The sequence below is a fragment of the Schistocerca nitens genome, chromosome 8 (assembly GCF_023898315.1).
Source record: "Schistocerca nitens isolate TAMUIC-IGC-003100 chromosome 8, iqSchNite1.1, whole genome shotgun sequence".
Classification (NCBI taxonomy): Eukaryota; Metazoa; Arthropoda; class Insecta; order Orthoptera; family Acrididae; genus Schistocerca; species Schistocerca nitens.
This window is the reverse complement of record NC_064621.1, coordinates 407,721,729-407,744,683: the sequence shown is the minus strand read 5'-3', so window position 1 is coordinate 407,744,683 and position 22,955 is coordinate 407,721,729.

Sequence of the window (22,955 nt, the reverse complement as noted above, 5' to 3'; positions counted from 1 at the left end):
AAATAATCGGAAAGATTCTGACCTATGGTGCACATTTGGCTGTTATTTGATTCCAAGAAGTCCATCCACACAAAATCAGTAACTAATCTCATATTTACCATTACTAATTATCCTTAGTCATCAACAGTTTCACAGTGAAATCGGCATCAAGAGTACCGTCTCGCTGGCTCAAAAAGCCTTGGGTGGCCAGTGAACATCGTGCGGAGACGCGTGGTAGCGTCCGTCAATGTTTACATCGCCGAGCGGTGCTGAGGTGGGAAGCCGGGCAGCGTTTGCGAGCCTTCCTTTTTTGATGTATAATCACCTGTAAGTGCAGTGTCGACAGTTAACAGAGCCAACAACGTTCCACGTCTTTCCGATCACGCTACTTTGCGGCCGACTACATTTGAGATTCACGAGTGGATTTCTGAGGATTCGAAACTGACTGAAGATATAGCCGACACGTTCCTGTTAGACTTAATGCAGTGCTCGTTATTTGCAAAATTCATTTCGAAAGAGTATGCTGACCTGAGAAATTTCCAGTATACTGATGGTAACGTTAGTGTTGTCCAGGGTTACTGCGTGAGAACCGTCAGCGTATTTAATGTGCCACGTGTGTGATGTCCTCAGTCATACGGCCACACCGCAGCCTGAGAGATCGATCCGCCGGATGCGATTCTCTCGATAAACGGAACAGAAGAACGGCTGGGTTAGCCAATGAGTACACAGGAAGTCGAAGTACTTACGCTCGCCGAAAGGCGCCGCTCGGCCACTTCATGTGCAGCAGGAGAGTAGTGCAGTAGTGCTAATCTACAATTCGTAGCCGCTCTCAGTGGTCAACCAGCGCCGATGTTAGTCATCGTCTGCAGCTCAGTCATTGCTGCTATCAAGCCTTTGTAGCTCCGTTCCTAGTTAGTCTTCAAATTCACTGGATTCGACATTCAAGATAACGAGAGATTAATTCGTCAATGCAAGATTTGTTACTTGCAAATTATGTCATTCTACAGACCTTTAGTCTAGTCGCGTCTTCTATTGTTGTCAACCAACTGATCATGGACTACAGCGAAGTTAGGTAATAAATACTTTCTTATTTTGACTTCTGCTAATTAATTGTGTTTTCCTGTCGTAGCAGTCTTGGCACAGTAGAACCCACGTTTCCACCTCCTTGGCTTCCTCATATTTGCCACCTCATGTTGATGGACTCCATTATGGTGGAAGATCGAGAGCCATCAACGTGAGTGGTCTAATGAGCTCATTTCTCCTGCTCTTCCGCTGCACGGCGTTGTCTTGTCGGTAACCAATGAGAAATGTTCGGGTGCATATCGTTAACAAGTTGATAGTGGCGTGAGAAATGTACTTTTAGATTTAAAGAAGCAGATACCTTCTTATGTGGTCACTGACGTCTGTCGCGCACGGGTAACTTACATTGGGCAGCGTCCTACCTCCTCGATATGTCATTCAACACCTACGGATGGACTACACATGTCGACGTCCATTTGTACCCTCCTCCTCCCTATATGGCGTTCTGGACTGGGATATAATTGACCGTGATCGCTTATGCCTAATGAAGTTTTACATTGAGTAAGGCTATCGTTGTCGAAGGAAAATAATATCGGTTAACAGGAGGAAAGTGTACAACAGAGCCTTCTGCAGCGAGAATCTATTCTAAACCTAATTTAAATGCTGATATTAATCCTGAAATGGGTGGAATACAGCGCAGTCTCTCACGAACCACACAGGGGGAAAAGGGTACCACGTAATAGTTAATACAAAGAAAATTCGAAATAAAAAGAAGGATAATCAAACGGTCACTAACTTAACAGGGCAGTAAATATCCAAAATCCTAAGAAAGGTAAAGGTAAAGAAAATCAAGGAAATGATCGCTGGGGTGGCAACAGGAGGTTGTCACGGTTTTCCACAACAACATTTCAGGAGAAAAAAAAAATCAGAAAGCAGCGAGTCTGCAGTAACTTATTCTGAAATACTAAATCTTAAAGCAAAGTTAAATGAAGTTACTGATTAAATAAACGATTGGCTGTAAATTAAACTTTGTTATGTAAAAAATGACTTTCGGTAACCTGAGTGAAACGTAATGCAAAATTTTGAAAGAGGCAAGCAGTTTATTTTTGGTTATTGAGGGATCGAGTGGAATTTATTTTAAGCATGTGAGAAACTGATCTACTGTTAATATTCCAACAATCAAATACATACCAAGCCATAAGTCATTCGCTAAGCTAAATACTGAATACATGAAATTGCGCATTCTTAATTTGTGCTGTGTATATTTACTAGTTTTGGATGTGAAATTTTACGTTACTTTAAGTGAATGAAGTTAATTTGCTACTTAATTAAGCCTAACGCAATACGAGAATGAACAGTTACGGAGGCAGAAAATTAATAATATTGAAACTGTTCATTAGCAAACAAACAAAACTGGCAGCAAGTAGTTAATCAGTTTTCGTATTTTTACGACACACGATGATTGCATGGAGAGGGAAGGGACCCTGCTTGTTACTAACGTCTGAGGTCAGTGACAACTCAGGTGCAGTACAAATTTTAGCTATTGCATGTTATTATTAAGGTTAGTCGTACTCTATGAAAGAAAGGTCACAAGGTAATGCCTCTACAGTAATAGTTACATTTAGCCACTAAACAATCCTGCGATGTTGTAGATGTGCGGACGACGAAGAATTTAGCCAACGTCACTGCTGAGCCGCTGCTGGTGGAGAACCACGAATCGTCTCCAGACCCACGGATAATTATTGGACAGGCAGTAGAATTGCAGCGTATTTCGCCTGCCCACTCCTACTGGGCTCTCAATGCTCGCGGTTTACCGATTAAGGTGCTCCTAAGCTGATACGATCACAGCCGTACACCGCGTCCACGGGAGTGCTCAACAAGTACTTAAGCAGTCTTTCATGATTCAAGCTGCTCTACTTCCTCCCTACTCGCTGCATGAATCAGACTCTCCATACGCAAAGACAAAGGACGGCACAACTACTGCAATTTCATCGTTGCTATCGATACATTTAAATCAAGCTCCCTTGGCTCATCATCATCATCATCATCATCATCATCAGTTATCTGCTATATTAGCAGGTCCTTTGCCTCTCCATTTTCTGCGATCCATTGCTTCCTTCTTAAGGCTGCTTGGCTATTGCCCAGCAATTTCCAATATTTGAGAATGGTTGAAATGGCTCTAATCACTATGGGACTTAACATCTGAGGTCGTCAGTCACCTAAACTTAAAACTGCATTAATAACCTTAGGATATCACACACATTCATGCCCGAGGCAGGATTCGAACCTGCGACCGTAGCAGCAGCGCAGCTCCGGACTAAAGCCCCTATAACCGCTCTTCCACTGCGGCTGGCTGCAATATTTACGTTATAATTATAATCAGTTATGTGTAGTCAGAAATAAATACGCTATTACATCCGTTACATATTAGATACAGCGTGTATCAAACAGAATCATCCTATTTCACGCGTCTATATTTCTGAAACAGATAAACATATACAGTGAATTATGTTTGTAGATGATCGGGAAACTCAAAGTTTTTTCATACCTTTTCATAGGTTATGCCCTCCTAGAGATGCTTAGCATATATCAATGAGATATTCAAATTGTTCCCTCATTGCATCGGGCTTGTCTTAAGTTACAACTTCCACAGCTGCTGTTATGCGATGTCTCAGTTCGTTCATTGCTGTCGCTAACGGAGGCTCACGCACAGAATCTTTTAGGAACCCTCCCACAAGAAATAATCACATACAGTCAGTTCCAGTGACCTTGAAGGGCAGTAATGTAAGACTTGATCATTTGGTCTAGTGCGACCGATCCATCGTTCAGTAATCCTTTGGTTTAACAACTGCACAAAACATATTAAATTTTGGAGAGTCCGTCTCATGTTTTACAACTTCATGCGGTTGTGCCGTCCCCATATTCTCACATTACGACGGTTAACCTTTCCTTTTAAATGCACTTGTCTCGTCACTAAACACTAAGCGTGGAAGATCATCCTTCTTACTGGCAAGCCAAGAACGAAATTACAGAACTCCACATGTTGTTGTTTGTCACCTACACGAAGAACTTGCTGTAGCTGAATTTACTACGGTTTCACGTGTAAACGTCGAGGTAACAGACTCTAGATGGACCGGACATTGGGTGCATGTTGAGCTGCAGAGCTGCACGGCGAACGGATTTCTGCGGACTTCTTGTGAAACTATGACGGATGCGCTCGACGTCTGTGTCAGACACTCGGGGACGGCCCGACAATTTGCCTTTGCACAAACAACCTGTTTCTGGAAACGGTTCAAGACATCGTCTAATGCTCTGTGCTCTAGGAGGGTCCACACCATACCTAGTACGAAAGTCACGCTGAACAGTTATTACTGACCCGGACTGCGCGAAATGTAGAACACAAAACGCTTTGTGTTGTCCTGACACCATTTTTACTAGAACTGAAGTGGGCACACATTCCTGCTACCTAGCGGGAACCATGTAAGACTCAAGGGTTTGCTCTTTCCAACAGTACGTTCTTCCCGCACATATCTCAAATGATATAATAGATATGATTTTTTTTAAATCGGATGATTCTCTTTGCTACATCCTGTGTAGTTTCTGTAACAATGGTTACAGATACAATATTTGAAGTAGAGTAAAGATTATCAACGGATATTAAACGCCGAAAAATTTTTGATGGTGCAGAAGGTATTTTATATGCATTTTCGGTGTTACATATTTCTGTCTCTCCGCGAACGTTCTTTAGACGGTAGTGAGAGACTGGTTCCTTTACTGAGTGAGATAGTCGCGGGGACTGTACAACAACCCCGGGAATTGTAACAGGTAGACGAAGTGGCAACGCCAGCTCAGGTTGAAAGCAGTGGCAAAGACATTCGCGGAAGGATGGACGTCACTGCAGCTTCATCATTCGCTACCGTACATTTACCGCTGGACGCCAAAGATGCACCGGTCACCTCTGCAAATATTCAGAGTGAGACGTAGAAGTAGGTGGAGATCAGATTGCCTGAACCACTCTTACCGGAACAGATTCCGACAGAAACGAGGAAGCGACATCGAGGGAGAAGAAGAGGGCGCGGTGGCAAAGAGGAGGAGCGAGATAATTTGACAAACACGCCCACGTCAGAAAATGGCAATGAGGTTGAACCTCAGTCTTCGTGCTCTGTATGACGCGAACCACCGAGAGGCAAGACCGCATTCGGGAACAAACCGAGCACGTGAATGCATTGCTGAGAGGAAAAGCGAGCAGAGCAGCTAACAGCTACCGCAGCGCTGCCGCAGGAACTCGCTGACGTCAGCCGCAACCTCGCTCGGCGGCCAGGCGGGTGCGACCACGTCCACAGGCTGAGCCGGCGGCAGCGGGCAGGGCGGAGCGCCCCCGGCCCTTCACACCCACAGCCATGGACTCCGGTGGCAGCAGGACGAGGAGGCGCAGCAGTAGCTACCCTGTACTGTGTCTATCGCAAAGCAACTCTCTACCGTTCCCCCAGATGCTACGTATCTCACGTTTCACCTCATATCCCAGACGTTACAAAACGAACTTGGTGTAAGACGTCGAGAATGATGATCCCAACACTTATATCTAACCGCCATATACGTCACCAAGTACGATATCCAAACCTCATATATTACCACACTTAACATCAATTGGACTTAGCGGTGAAACTCTTTCTTTTCTGATACCACCGTTGACATTGCTATTCTGCGATAAATAGTCACAGTCTGAAAAGTACCCTAGTGGTCATTAAAATCGCTACACCACGAAGATGACGTGCTACAGACGCGAAATTTAACCGACAGAATGAAGACGCTGTGATATGCAAATGATTAGCTTCTCAGAGCATTCACACAAGGAGGCGACGGTGCCGACACCTACGACGTGCTGACATGAGGAAAGTTTCCAACCGATTTCTCATACACAAACAGAGTTCACCAGCGTCGCCTGGTGAAACGTTGTTGTGATGCCTCGTGTAAGGAGGATAAATGCGTACCTTCACGTTTCCGACTTGGATAAACGTCGGATTGTAGGCCATCGCGATTGTGGTTTATCGTATCGTGACATTGCTGCTCCCGTTGGTTGAGATCCAATGACTGTAAGCAGAATATGGAATCCGTGGGTTCAGGAGGGTAATACGGAACGCTGTGCTCTATCCCAATGGCCTAGTATCACTAGCAGTCGAGATGACAGGCATCTTATCAGGATGGCAGTAACGGATCGTGCAGCCACGTCTCGATCCCTAAGTCAACAGATGGGGACGTTTGCAAGACAACAACCATCTGCACGAACAGTTCGACGACGTTTGCAGCAGCACGGACTATCAGCTCGGAGACCATGGCTGCGGTTACCCTTCACGCTGCATCACAGACAGGAGCGTCTGTGATGGTGTATTCGACAACGAACCTGGGTGCACGAATGGCAAAACGTCATTTTTTCGGATGAATCCAGGTTCTTTTTACAGCATCATGATGGTCGCATCCGTGTTTGGCGACATCGCGGTGAACGCACATTGGAAGCGTGTATTCGTCATCGCCATACTGCCGTATCACCCGGCGTGATGTTATGGGGTGCCTTTGGTTACACGTCTCGGTCACCTCTGGTTCGCATTGACGGCACTTTGGACAGTGGACGTTACATTTCAGATGTTTTACGACCCGTGGCTCTACCCTTCATTCGACCCCTGCGAAACCCTACATTTCAGCAGGTTAATGCACGACTGCATGTTGCAAATCCTGTACTGACCTTTCTGGATACAGAATATGTTCGACTGCTGCCCTGGCCAGACATTCTCCATATTTCCCACCAATTGAAAACGTCTGGTCAATGGTGGCCGAGCAGCTGGCTCGTCACAATACGCCAGCCACTACTTTTGATGAACTGCGGTATCGTGTTGAAGCTTCATGGGCAGTTGTACCTGTACACGCCATCCAAGCTTTGCTTGACTCAATCCCCAGGCGCATCTAGGCCGTTATTACGGCCAGAGGTGGTTGTTCTGGGTACTGATTTCTCAGGATCTATGCACCCAAATTGCGTCAAAATGTAATCACACGTCAGTTCTAGTATAGTATATTTGTGCAATGAATACCCGTTTATCATCTGCATTTATTCTTGGAGTAGCATTTTTAATGGCCGGTAGTGTTGGTAGTAACCCTAAGGGAGAACGTTCAAATTTTGATAATCATGATGTTCCCACATTTCTTAGCGTTTATCATGCACATCTTACTGTCAGTGGGGACTTCATTTGTGAGCTTAAAGACAAACTCCTAACAAGAACAGGTGTCTGCAACTTGAAAACTTAATTTATGACACCCCTCTTCACGAAATGCAAACCTTAATTTATGACACTCCTCTTCACGAAACTTAGAAAAAAAAAAAAAAAAAAACGGTGAGCGAGTTGCATGCACCTTAACAAGTCACTCTGCCATTCGTCTGGGTATGATCAATGTCTCTCAAGGACTCCGGCTTCAAACTGTGAACTGTGACACAGCTCCAGTCAAAATCCCCGACCATTGCAAAATATCAGTTTTACCTTAACCTAGATGTCAGCAATGGCTACTGGAAACTGAATGACAGTCTTCTGTAGGATGCGCAATCGAAGAGGTGGTGAACCTAGGCCACAACTTCAGCGCCACCGATTTCGTTTCACTAGCGTCTACAGTGGTTTTTTCAGTGTTCCAAGCCAAAATTACGTCTAACTAACATTAGGTACTTTTGGCAGAAACAGGCCTCTGAATTTTACTATCGCTATTTGAGAGAAGTGTATAGTCAGACTAACAATCTTCCATGCGATATAGGTGTACAGATATAAAGCGAAAATTGTAGTGGACTGTTAAGGCAGCCAGTCCACAGTGACGGGTAGCCGAAAGGGCACACGAACACACACGCCGACTGGCGCGAAGGCTGGAACAGGATTCGTAATGAATGTGATAAAAGAACGTAGCTACTAGAACACTTTTATATCGTCCTTTGGTATACAGCATTCTTGATGATACAAGTGAGACTATCTTGAGATACATGCAATGGTACGAATGGCGCCTTGCTAGGTCGTAGCCATTAACTTAGCTGAAGGCTATTCTAATTGTCTCTCGGCAAATGAGAGAAAGGCTTCGTCAGTGTAGTCGCTAGCAACGTCGTCGTACAACTGGGGCGAGTGCTAGTACGTCTCTCGAGACCTGCCGTGTGGTGGCGCTCGATCTGCGATCCTGACAGTGGCGACACGCGGGTCCGACATGTACTAATGGACCGCGGCCGATTTAAGCTACCACCTAGCAAGTGTGGTGTCTGGCGGTGACACCACATTCCTCCCCCGCAAATCGGCGAACGGTCGTGTGATAAGGCTTCCGCCCGCCGTGGGGAGGACCCCATGTTCACGTATGCGATGAGGTGGGGAGCCTAACAACAGGCGAGGCTGTGCCACCCGCACCCTGCCATTCGGTCCGAGGGGAGCTAGGAAACGCCTGAAAACCTAGTCCAGGGTGCACGTCAACATGCGGTGTATGCGCCCGTAATGAGACAGGAGGGACCGAAGGGTCGACCTCCATTGTGTCGGGGGATCCGACGCGCGATGACGACATCTGGGCCGGAGCGGGCAAGAGTTCCATGGCGGAGGACAGCTGGTCACGGGAAGCGATCGGCGGCGCGTGACCCAGGGAGGCGCTGGGCGGCTGCAGCGAAGCGTCCACTGCGGGCGGCGCCGGCGGGAGAACAGGCGGCGGCGGCAGCGGCGCGTCGCCATGGGGCAAAATGGAAGGCATCGTCGGTAACACCTGGGGATGAGGCGAGCCAGTAGATGGGTCCCCAGGGCGCTGACCGGATGGCACCGTCGCTGAAACCAGACGGGGAGCGGCAGAACCCAGGCGACGACAGAGGCGCAGCTGATTGAGATGCCGACGCACCTCACCAGAGGCCCCCAAAACCAAATATATCGCGCGGCCGAGGCAGCGAAGAATGCGCCCTGCGAGCCAACGCCGTGAACCTCGATAGTTGCGATAGAAAACAACGTCGCCAGTAGCAAAAGCAGGAGTCTGCTGCTGCACAGGAACCTGATGTGGCGGATGCAGCAAAGACATGAAGGTGCGATGAGGACGACCGTGGAGCAACTCAGCCGGCGAGAGACCATCGCGGGGCTGAGAGCGATACGAGGACAAAAAGAGCAACAATGCGTCCTCCCGAGAATGCGACTCTTTCAACTTCAACATCTGTGACTTGAAAGTCCGGACCAATCGTTCAGCGGCACCGTTTGACTGAGGCGAAAACGGCGCGGATGTCAGATGTTGAATACCATTGGCCTTGCAGAATGACTGAAATTCGGCGGACATGAATTGTGGGCCATTGTCGGAAACAATAGTCTGTGATAGACCTTCAATGCAAAAGATAGCGGACAACGCGTGGATGGTGGCAGATGACGTCGTGGAAGACATCCGGACAACAAATGGAAAATTACTGAAGGAATCGACAGCAACCAACCATCGCGCATTCCAGAATGGTCCAGCAAAATCGATATGTAAGCGTTGCCAAGGGGAAGTGGCTTTCGGCCATGCAAAGAATTTCCGCGTGGGGCGGACTGTTGTTCGGCACACGCCATGCAAGAAGAGCACATATTCGTAATCGCAGCATCGATTCCGAACCAAGTACAGTGCTGACGAGCAAGTTGTTTCGTTCGCACTATACCCCAATGTCCTTGGTGGAGAAGCTTTAAGACAGAGGACTGTAACGAACGTGGGACCACGACCCGAGACTGATCATTATCAGAACGCAACAACAAAACACCACGTCGTACAAAAAGTCTCTCCTTGTGAGCAAAAAATCGGCGAACCAACGGATCCTCGATCCGCGACTTCGACAAGGGCCATTGCGTAGCAACAAAACGCAAAACAGTAGCAAGGACAGGGTCAGCAGCCGTGGCAGTAGCTACACGACGAAAATCAATCGGAAACGATTCGACCACGTCATCGGTTTCCGAATCAATGAACATGCAAGCAAGTTCGGAAGAATCAAATGCTTTATCCGCAGCAACAGGCAAACGGGACAACGCATCGGCGTTTCCGTGCTTAGCAGTGGACCGATACAAGATATCGCAGCGGTTGGCGACCTCATAAGGCAATGCATGGGAAACATTGCGCGCTCTGAAAAATTTCGATTGCGCGTTTACTTTCAGTTCCAAATGTGCTTCATAGTTCGTAGCGCAACCAAGGCCCGGTGCAAAAATGTCTGCAAATTCGTCACATAGACTAGAAACACTGGCTGAAGGCACAGTCTGATTCACTGATAGGACCTGATTGACTATAGACAAGTTAAACAACTGAAATAAATCTAAACCAAACAAGTTCACTGCCGAAGAAGAACGAAGAACATAAAAAGACATAAGTTTTGTTTGTCCCTTGTATGTTGCAAGAAGGCTGCACTGTCCTAACACAGGGAGATTCTGTCCTGAATAACTCGTGAGTTGAACATTTGCGGCACGCAACGGAGGTGCGCCCAGTTGTTTGTATGTGGCGTGATTGAGCAATGAAACTGCAGCTCCGGTATCGAGCTGGAACGGTATCACTTGTCCGGCAAAGTCCAAATTTACAAAAAGTTTATTGTCCTGCTGACGAGAAGAGCGACTGTTTTGTGCAACGTGAACAGACACTGGTACAGAATCACGTGCGACGCGACGGGATTTCCGTCTACGTCGACGCACACTTTTTGTGGGACGAACACAGTCACTGTTAACGAGAGGAACACTGGGCGGAGTGGCATTAGCTACATGAATGTCCATGGGCGAAGGTTCCTGAGCCTGTGTGTCCTTGATTCGATTCCAGCGCGAAGCAAAGGGCCTGGAATGGTTGCGATTGTCTGATCCGAGCTTTTTCTGGCAAACACTTTGAACATGTCCTTTCTTATGACAGTAAAAGCAAACAGCTTGGCGTGACGGGCAATTCTCACGCGAATGTCTAGTTGCACACCGCAGGCATGATTTCACTGCATTTGCGTGCCTACGCGGCACACGTGTGTGAGAGCTAGGCCACAGCTGCGCGGACGTGCGAGAGGGCTGTGTAGCGGTCCGTGCAGCGGGCCCGGCGGGCCGGTTAATGTGACACACGGCTGGCGAAGTTGCAAATGATTCCTGAGCAAAGTCAACTGTGTCTTGCCTATCCAATATGTCTATCACTTGTTGAAGGGAGGGATTTACTAGTTTCAAAATCTGTTCCCTTATACGAACAGCAGAAACGTTCTGTGCTATTGCATCACGCACCGTAGTATCTGAATAAGGGAGTCCACAGTCACATTCAAATGCACACTCCGTAGTACGTCCTTGCAAAGTTGCAACCCACTCCCGATTAGTTTGACCGGCCGTACGTTTTGTACGGAAGAACGTATACCGTTTTGCAACTACATTAACTGTGTCTTTGAAATAGGCATCTAAAGCAGACAAAATTTCTTCGTATGACAGAGTTACTATGTCGCGTCGGGGAAACAATTTCACTATCACACGGTAGGTGGACACACCTACACACGAAAGCAAAAACGGCTGCCGCTCATTACCTTGAATTCTATAGGCGGCGAGATGAAATCCAAATTGTCGGGACCATTCCGGCCATGTTTCTTGGGTTGAATCAAAACTACGGAAGGACGGTGCAACTGCGTGTTGTGGCTGCGGTAGCGATGAAGCGGCGGCGGCCGCATCGTTTTGCAGCGCACGTTGACCCTGGACGAGCTGTCCCAGGGCATCCAATAACGCCTGCGTCTGCTGATTCTGCAAGCGATAAAATTCGGACAGTACATCTGGAGAATGTGGCGAAGCCATGACACAAGCAAATTAATACAATACGAACGCGAAAGTCCCTTTTGAGACTCGTCGCCAATGTAGTGGACAGTTAAGGCAGCCAGTCCACAGTGACGGGTAGCCGAAAGGGCACACGTACACACACGCCGACTGGCGCGAAATCTGGAACAGGATTCGTAATGAATGTGATAAAGAAAAGAAGTAGGTACTAGAACACTTAACTTTTATATCGTCCTTTGGTATACAGCATTCTTGATGATACAAGTGAGACTATCTTGAGATACATGCAATGGTACAAATGGCGCCTTGCTAGGTCGTAGCCATTAACTTAGCTGAAGGCTATTCTAACTGTCTCTCGGCAAATGAGAGAAAGGCTTCGTCAGTGTAGTCGCTAGCAACGTCGTCGTACAACTGGGGCGAGTGCTAGTACGTCTCTCGAGACCTGCCATGTGGTGGCGCTCGATCTGCGATCCTGACAGTGGCGACACGCGGGTCCGACATGTACTAATGGACCGCGGCCGATTTAAGCTACCGCCTAGCAAGTGTGGTGTCTGGCGGTGACACCACAAAAATAACGGTGATTCAGAGAAAACAGATGGGAGGAACCATCGAACGAACCTACCCAAGACGTTGCCGAAGAACAACGATCCTCTCTGTACCTTATTCTGAGAACGACAAATCAATGTACAACTGGCTCTGAGCACTATGGGACTTAACTTCTGAGGTCATTAGTCCCCTAGAACTTAGAACTAGTTAAACCTAACTAACCTAATGATATCACACAAATCCATGCCCGAAGCAGGATTCGAACCTGTGACCGTAGCCGTCTCGCGGTTCCAGACTGTAGCGCCTAGAACCGCTCGGCCACGAAGGCTGGCGTTGATGTACAGCTATGTTAATTGAAGCAGTCTTTGATGAGGCCGAGAGTGCCATGACAAAGCAGCGTGACATCTTCTCCCATGTCTATGAATATTATAGCTACCTTTACAGGAAGGCACCTGTTGATGAGCATTCTAGCGATAATTTTCGTACGACCTTGAGTTGCCGCTTGCGACGCGAGGATATTGCAGATCTTGAATCTGTTTCCACAGAGGAAAAAATCAGACTAGCAAGGCACAGCAAAGAAACGGAATTCACCAGGACCCGGCGGGATCAGTGCTGAGTTTCAGCGGCCCTACTGGAACTGCCTTAGCCCGACACTCCTCCAGGCAGTGAAAGAAATCTGGCACCTGGAAGACACGTCCGAGGCTTTCAAGGGAGTTATCATCTTTTCCTTATCGAAAAAGGTAATAGCGGAAAGGTGGAAAACATGCGGTCATCACTCTACTAAATGCCGATTTAAAAATGATTGCCATTGTGCTTACGCTACGGATGCAAACCGTTATGCACAAGGTTTTAGGCAGTTACTAATACAGTGCAGTTCAACGCCGAAGTGCAATCCCAGCTGCCTTTGACGTGAGGGATATCATCTGTTCATATGCTGAAAATAAAGGGCATTGCGCCCTGATGTTTTCAGATATTGAGAGGGAGTATGATCGTGTACGTCGTGGCTTCCTCTCTAAAAAGAGAGCGAAACTAGCTTTTGGATATCGCTTCATCCATTTTATTCGCAGACTCACTGCAATTGTTTCTTCCCGGATTCTTATTAATAGCCATTTTAGAAATTAAGTTGGCATTGGACACTCAATCTGACAAGGATGTCCTCTGTCAACGATATTATTCGCCATTGCTGTGGATCTTCTACTGAACAACTTAGTGCACAGCGGGATCTTGCTTGGTATCGATTCTGTTACCATCTTCTGCATTGCCTGTGCTGACTATACAGGCATAGCTGTGTCATCATCACAATAACTTATGTCAGCAGAAATTCATTTAGAGGCGTTCACAGTGCTCTCAGTAGAAATTTAAATAGAACCAAAACGACACCCTAACACGACACGGTGTCGGCGACACATCCTCAGCTACCCGGTGCACAAGAAAGGATTGTCAGACAACTCTCGGTGTTACCTTTGAGCCCATTCCAGACAGGTTCCTAACGAAGAACGTGTCACAAATGCTTAAATTACGTGCTGCTTTGATATTCCACTCTGGCTGTGATTTGAACCTAATAAAAAAGATTGAGGCCATAGAGATCGCCACTGCAAACAAATTTAATTATTTGGCACAAAATCTCCATATAACCGACCATCTAGCGAAGAGCATAAAGCAAACACTATTTAGAAGAAAAATTTTCGAAGTCCAGTTTGGTACACTGACTTTATCCACGTCCAAAGGTGGTCTTCAACTCATTAAAGTACACAAAAAGTATGTAACGCAGCTTATAAATCACATCAAGGAAGGTCATACCCGGAGAGCCAGTATCATCACATACCTCATTAAGCGTTGGAAGCCCCGTAGCCTTGATCCACCATTTGATACCACCGGTATTCCGCTTCATTACTGACATGTACGACTGTACTACATGGAAATGAGCTAAATTCGATACAACTTCGTCAATGACTGAAGCCTGACTAACAAGAAACTTTATGAGCGACACAAAAACCACAGAAATCGTATCGAAAACAATCCACACAGTTTGGCGAAATGTGCAACGACACAAGTCATAAAACGATAAAGTAGCTACGAATAAGAGGCTATACGAGATAAAGCTTCACCCGATCCCCACTTGTGATGCATGTGAGAGAGTAGACACGTTAATTCATGTGTTCAAGTGTGAGCATGCAGAAGTAATTGCAATATTTCTTCGTCATGGATTGTCGGTGACAGGCCATACGACGCCCAATTGTGTAGACCTCTTGGAGGTCCTTAAACCACAAAAACGGCGATATCCACGAGCAAAGAACAACACTATGCCGTGGATCATGGGCCACAAAACATTGTTTGTCATGCAAAACAAGCATGCTACTGTCGTGGATTATTATTCATACATAAAAAATGAACAGATTACAACCAAACAGCATATTTACAGGCTGTCATTTGGGAATATATTAAACATAATATCCAAGGTTAACTAATTGAATGTAAATAATTCGGATAGTAGACGGTGACATAGATCTGTATGTATTACCCCTAGTTGCTTCAGAGTACTTCTGTTCCAATCTTTAAGGAGTTATACAGACATTAAACAATGCAGAAGAGAGATTTATTTCCCATTTTTGTGTTCTTACATTTCTTTTTCTCTCTCAGTGAATAGAACAGTCAACTTCCGTTCAAGAATAATGCTATAATTATTCGTGTACCATTTTGCTGTTACTAATTTGGAGAGGACAAATATCAAGAACTCTCCTTCTTTAAATTGCTTAAAAGACAATTGCAAATAATACATTCCTTCATTAATCTACTCCCAACAAAAATATAGAGAAGACGTTTAATTTATTTGTTCAGAAAAAAATGATATGGTGGTCGCTTTTTGAGGGGAACGCTGCGTTAGTCCTTGGTTCTAATCTCACAAAAGGCCTAAACATTTTGTTTACTTTTTACGAGTTCTCTTACCGACCTGCAAGCTTTCAGACAAACAACCATTAGGTAAACTGCTTTCCAGCCAAGCTCCTGAATAGGTTTCTTTGTGAAATCAGCAGAGTGTAGACTGGCGTTCTCATAGAGTAGCAACACTAGTTGCAGGAAAATAAAATAAAGTTGGAACAAATGAGCCCTCGGTCACAATTTTAAGTCTTATTAACTAGGTTTCAACTCTTCTAAGAGTGCCTTCATCAGAAACCCACAGTGGTTCGCCTTCATATATTCTTTTGAAAAAATGTTGTGACTAAAGCCCTTCTGGTCTGTTATTTATTTTATACGTGACATGTAAGTACTGTCTCTGTCATGTATTGTTAGTCTGTACTTGTACTTTTATATAAAAAAAATATTTTTCCATAAATTAGCAATAATGTTATATGCCACATTAAGAATTAAATTCGGATGAGGGCATTCTTGGAAGTATTGAAACCTGGTTAGTAAGACTGAAAATTGGCTCGTTAGTTTCTACTTCAATTTATAAGCGGTCACTGAACGAAGCAGTCATGTTTAAAACTTTACTAGTTGCAGTTCCCTAGGTCGCTTTTCGCATGTTGCAGTGGAAGGCGCCTCAGTTGTTGAAATACATGCCAACTGCTATGGACACACCTCTAGGATGCAGCTATTAACGCAAAACATGCTTTCGTGGCACTAGATACATAAAGTTGTAGTTTGTTTCCTGAATTTTTAGAGCCAACAGTCGTTTATTGTTCAAATCCCCGTCTGACCATCCTGATGATGATGTAGGCTTTCCGTTACTTCCTTAAATAGTTTTTTTAGCATTTGTTGCTTGTCTATCTGTCTATCCGTCCGTGTGTTCAGACTGCTTTTTTCTCAGTAACGGGTAGAGCTATGGAGTTGAAATTTATTTTAAATACCAATGTCTAAGGTCCCTTGGTGGAGTACAAAATTTAAGGTTCCAGCACAATGTAATCAAAAGATTTGCAAAGATCCTCTTTTCTTTCAAGAATGGATAGATATATCAAGTCGAAATTAACGTCAGATATCAAGTTCAACGGTCCCCTGGGGGTGTAAATAATTGAAGCATCTAAGTAAATACAGTCATAAGAAACGGCGATAATTTCACACATTTTAAAACTTGCAAACTCAGGCATCAAACCCGCTAGAGTGCAGCGAGCTGTGGCAGGAATTGTTTACACCGGCGATGTGAGTCGCGAGCGTACAGCATCCTCTTAGCTTTATTTGTGATATCCTCCGTTGCAGAGAGCCATGGTATAATGACTCAAACTAACAGAAAAGAAACGTTGAAGTCTAAATTTGATACCATGTTTTCTGGACGAAGTTCATTCGAAGAATAGTCATGGTAAGAGGAAACTGCCAACATCACTTCCAGTGACGTTGCGGAATTAAATTGTCTGTAGTGAGAAGAGCTGTTTACGTTAACGAGCTCAGACATGTGGGACAAATCAATAGAATCTCGTGGAGGTATTTTGAAATTTAAACATATAGATGGAAAAGTCAGCGAAATTTACAATTTCGTATGTGGGCCACCGTAGGATACTGCTGTGCAATGGGCAGCAAAGAATGTGCGCTGGCTGTGGTGCGCTAGGCCATGTTCGGAATTTGAAGCCGCCAGGACCCAGGAGGGTGTGCACATTTCTTGTACACGGGAGCGAATCTCGACAAACCAGTGGAAGCCGAATGCTGATGTGAAGGAAGATACCAAAGGGAGCTCTTCCGAAAACGGATAAACTGATGTTTTCCATGAAATTCATGCCACCTGGACCCAGGGTGGGTCAGATATTGCCTATACAGAGGATGAACCCCGAAAAACTAGTGGACACCAGATGCTGACGAAAAGGAAAATTCCAAAGGCAGCACTTCCCAAACAAATCGAGAGTCGCACGTCCGGGTGCTAATCAAATAGCCCCAATACATCACGAAAAAACAATAAGGATTTTTAGCCAAATGACATTGAAGGCTCCAGAAACGCCTGGCTCCAGCCACACTGCGTCAGGTCAAAGGGAAGTTAATAAGTCAGCTGCCTCTGAAATGGATTCACATCAAGAGGCACTTGTTGACATGATGTGCAGGCAGTCTCAACCTCAAATGCCAGATCATCATGACCTAGGAATAAACGGGTGACATTTTGTACCAAACCACAAAATATGGGTTGAGTAAACTGAGGAAATGGTTGTGATTACCGACACGGCTGCAGCGCACAAAGTGAGGGAGAAAACGTTGTCATCCCAAACGGAGCAGCATACAACTACAAGATGACTTTACAAGAACGCACTGACTTTGGAAGGTGGGTTTTATATGGACTGCCGACCGAACGATCCTAGTATTTCTAGTAAAACCAAGAGAATTTCAATTAACTTCATTATTCCAATGATTGTTATAGCCCTGCAACAATTCTAACAAAAAAATAAAAAGTCACCATTTGAATGTGAGTTTGATCCATAAAGATCAGTACAAATACTTTCTCCTTTCCATTTTTACTAATTGCTACAAATTTTCTGATCTTCGACGTTAAAGTTGCATTCATTTTACCAACTGCAATTATTGTGAACACATCACACTTATAATTTGAACACTATCCAAAACATTTTTCTTTCTAGTCCTTTTAAGAGGATTACACCACAAATGAAATCAAGGAGCCCTACAATAGGAAGAATAAAGGGTTTTAGTTAAATATAACCTTTGGGTTTCATGTAAAGAGTATTAATATAGTCAGTCAACGTTGTATCAAATATGAAGCGAATTATACCCGTCTCTTTCGACCTCGAAGGTTGGTAAATGTTTACTAACACTACATAATAACTGTAGTCAAATCCGGTGTATTACTCTTACTAATACAATTGAACTATTAGGATCAATTAAGGAAACGTAAGGCCAATATCAAAGCTGTCATCTATTTATATTAGCGGTTAAGTTTTGTTAACATTTCAAGCTTTTATATGGTTTAAATAAAACATTACATTTCCACTGTAAATATAATATATCTATAAATACTACCTAAAAATATAAATATTTTCTTAACATCTTTAGTGTCACACTATAATTATAAGATGGTTAGGTGTAAGAGAAAATATTACTAAAATAAACATTAAAAAATGAAAGTTAAAAGATAAATCTTAAAAATAGAATTATACGAACCTTGAACATAACTGATTAATTAAGTAAACGTTCTAAACAAACAATGACCACCTAATAGTACTCCCCAGCTATAACCGAAAGACTAATTAATAAAAACCCAACTTAAAAGTTAAATACGTTACAAAATCTCTTGAAATGAAAGGTATACATCATACAGGACCAACAAAACTAAGAAAAGATAACATATGTGAGCTGAGGATTTCTCGGCTATATGCAGTTTGAAGGGTTCCCGCGTGTCACCTGGATACGATCGTCTAGTGTCCACGATATTTCGGCGCTCTCTGGCTTTAATATTTATCCAGTGCTGGTCCAGGTTCGATTTCGTGCGCCGACGACGTGTCCGATGGTGGGTAAACTGGAGGCGACGGTAGGTGATTGGGAGAGACGGGAGGGGGCGGTGGCAATATCTCTTCGGTGGCCTCCCCACTTGCACAATTGCTCTTTGATGGAGCTTAGTATTGGTTCCCAGGCCTTACTGAGTTTGTAACAGGTGTCGCTGTTGGCGAGGTTGTCTGTTAGGGGAATTTCTATGACCTCTTTCAGGATGCAGTCCCAGTAGTTATATGTGAAGTCCAGAACTTGTAGCCTCGTCATAATTCACTGTGTGTCCAGCGTTTATGAAATGTTCTGCTATTGCAGATTGGCGTGGTTGGCCTAGGCGGGTGTAGAGTTTCTATTCTTTGCATCGATATTCCACCGAACGAACTGTTTGGCCGATGTAGGATGTTACATAGCCGCACGGAATCCTATATAAACACAGGACATGAAGCGAATTATGGCTACACAAAATTACTGGCCTCCACAAATAACTATGGGGCTGCATCTTCAAAGATGCCAAAGTAATTCCAGTTACAGACAGACGCGTCAACAGTGGCACTTGTTACCAACTGAGTAGGTCCTGGGAATCAATACTAAGCTCTGTCAAGAAGCAACAGTGCAAGCGGACACGAGATCATTCCGCCACTGCCACTGAAGAGATAATGCGCCGCCACCCACTCCCCACCCCCTCCACCCGTCGCACGACCGCACAAGCTTCTGCAGCCTCCGGTTCTCCCACCACCAAGCACACATGAGGGATAAACACTAGCTCCAGAAAGCGGAGGAGGGACCATTGGATCAGCAGCACCGGATGTTGGCGGAACGGTTATTCACTAAAATGTCGTGGGCAGTCGACAATCGTATCTGGCAGGACTCCCGAGAACCCTTCAAACAGCACATAGACCGGGAAAGCCTTAGATCACATATTACCAAGCTCCTTGGGGAGGATATGTACCATTTGGTGAAGAAACTGAATAAGCATCGAAACCAGACAGATCGTCTGCTAAGTTCACTCACCTTTTTGTTAAGGTGTGTTAAGGTGCAGAGACAAACACACCATATCCACTTTCGACAAAGTCGTGCGTCTTATAAGCACACCAGCAGTGAATCGTATCAAGCGAAGAGCCAGCCCAGCCCTGGTCAGGGAAAGGATTTGCTGCAACCGACAACAACTCGACAAGAACACCAAGGAGCTGCTACACCTTCACCTACGATTATCCTTCGAGCTCCTAGAATACACAAGGGAATGGGAAGTTGGTGTTACCTGCCCCCAAGCAGAACTGACGCACTCGAAGCAGATCACTAAGTTCACACGGATACCTGGAAAACCACAAGAAGAAACAGTGACCACTCGTTGCACCGTTATCAATCGCTCGGGGAAACGACTTCACAACAAAAGTACAGCCATACTTGAAAAGCGACTGAGCCTTACGCAAAACCTGCTACTCGCCGTTAACTGAAATATCTTCAACAGAAAAGGGAATCCGAGGGCTACCAGACGACAAGGCGGAAGAAATCAGGAGGTAAACATGTTGGATTCTTTCGTTAGAAAGAAGCAATATCTCCAGAGGGGAAAGAACAGCACTACACAACCTCAGAGAAAATATAGAGATTGTAGTTCTCCCTACCTACAAGGGGAACGCTGTCATTCTTGATGGACGCGTCCATGAACAAAAGATTCCTGAGGGACGTGACCATGATCAGAAGACGCTGCAATTACTAGAAAATACAGCATATCGGAAAATAAAAGCAGAACCGACTATGAAGGTACAACAAAACACCGCGCTAGAGGATAAGGACATCAAGAGGCCCCACCAACACTCGACGGTAACACCGAGGATAAGTGGCCGTCCAAAGACGAACAAAGATGGAATGCGACCGATGGTTAGCAACAAAGAGACACCGACATACCCCGGACACAGCATATGGCGGTCCTGCTGCAGCCCTTCGTGGGCAAATGTGCGCACCTCATCCGGAATTCGGCGGACCACACTGGTCGCCTGAAGGAGCAAACTATAAAAGAATCTGACATCATGGTCAGCTTTGACGTCCTCTCACTATTTACACAAGTCCCCCTGGAAGATTCAATTTGTTAGAGAGAGATTCGGTGCAGAAATGGCCACTTCTGAAGCATACGCTAACATGGACCTATTTTGTCTACAACGGCCAGTACTACGAGCAGACCGACGGAGTGACCAGGGGGTCCTATCTCTACGGTGGAAGGAAACCTATTCATGGAGAATCTCGAAGAATTGACCCTGGAAACGGCTGAACTGAAGCCTGCATGTTTCTTCCACTATGTGGACGACACATTTTTAATCTGTCCACATGGAAAGGATCAACTACAAATACTTGTATAACACATAAAATCCATCCATAGCAACATACAGTTCACTAAGAAAAGCGAGAAAGATGAACAACTACCCTCTCTCGATGTCCTGGTGCAGCACAGGTCAGATGGCTCACTAGGACACAGTGTGTGCCGCAAGGCCACGCACAGTGACCTGCACCCACATGTTTCCAGTAGCCATTATCCAGCTCAGCTAAAGTGAGTGCTTAACATCTTACGAGATCACACACAATTTCGAACAGAACCTATCAAAGGAACTCAGACACCAGGAGACTATGTTCCGCAAGATTGGACACGGCAGCCGCCAAATACAAAGGGCCTGCTGACAACAGAGGCGATATAGGGAACAAGATGGAGAAGAAACGGAAGAATGAAGAAAAAGGCTTGACGTTTCTATCTTTTTCAGGCAACGTGTCGCCCAAAATAGGAGGACTATTGAGGCATCACGAGATCGACACAGTCTTTCGACCACCGGCTAGGACGAGCGCCATACTAGAAACGGTGAAAGACGATGTAGGCCTCATGAAAACGTGCGTACACAAAATTCCGTGCTACTGTGGTAAATCCTAAAGCGGTCAGACAGTTCGTACGACGGAAGATTGATGGAAAGAACACCGATACACCCGCCTAGGGCAAGCAAGCCACTCTGCCCTGGATGAATACTCCATAAACACTGTACACACAGGGAATCACGACGTGACAAAAGTACTGCCCTCCACAAAGAACCACTGGGACTGTATCCTCAAAGAAGCCTTAGAATTACGCGTAACTGACAACCTCGTCAGCAGAGACACTGGTTACCAACTCAGTAAGGCCTAGAAACCAATACTATGCTCTATCAAGAAGCAAAGGTGCAAGCCGACACGAGATCATTCAGCTACGACCGCCGAAGAGATACTGCGCCATCGTCTCCTACCACCTACCACCCACCACCGGCACCCGTAAGGGTGCACCAGATAGTGGAAAGACCACTGCATCGGCCGTACCTGATGATGGCCGAAGGGTTATTCACTGAAATATTGTGGGCACTCGATGGTCGTATCTTATTTGACTCCTGAGACCCAGTCAAACAACGAGATGATATATTTAAAGTAAATAAATTACGAGGAAAATGAGAACCTAAAACAACAACAGTAATTGTCGGAAACTTCAAATACGAAGGTAAGGATATTATATGAGAAACAGAAATAATTAATCAAGATAAAAGTTTCACACCAAAAATAGCAACGAACAATAAACTAACCCCAAAGATATATAGAAACCGTTTCAACATGGTCCGCCTCGAGTCACATTAAATAAAAATAAGATCCAGTCGTATCTGCACCTTCACAAACTACAAAAGTTCTCATATGCAGCAGATATAAACATTCCGCTCCTACCAGAAGTACCTGCCATTGACTTGCAAACAGTAACTTGAGACAATTCTGTTACTAATCGGGTCTATGGAGCTGAAAGGAAGAGATTGTCGTAACAGACGTCGAAGAACTACCAAACAATAGACGAATCGCGGTCACCTTCAACCGCAGACGTATAATCAATGAGTACTCTCCACATTGCTATAGTAATCGGCTATAGCAAGCTGCGAGGCAGGCCAAACTTTCTTAAGAGCGAAATAGTTCCACTTTTTTGGAGGAACCACGACCATCTAACATTGGCAAGTGATTTCAGATGTGTGACAAGCCCAAAAGACCAGACACCTAATTTCAATAAATATATGGGACAGAAACGTCTCGTTCACAAAACGTGTTTAATGGTTACATGGGAAAACATGCACGCCACAACCCCTGGTTTCACACATGTAAGAAGCCACCATGCCAGTTGGCTGGACAGAACTGATGTTTCGGAACAACTGACGACCCAATTCCTACGCTCCAACGTTCTACCGACGA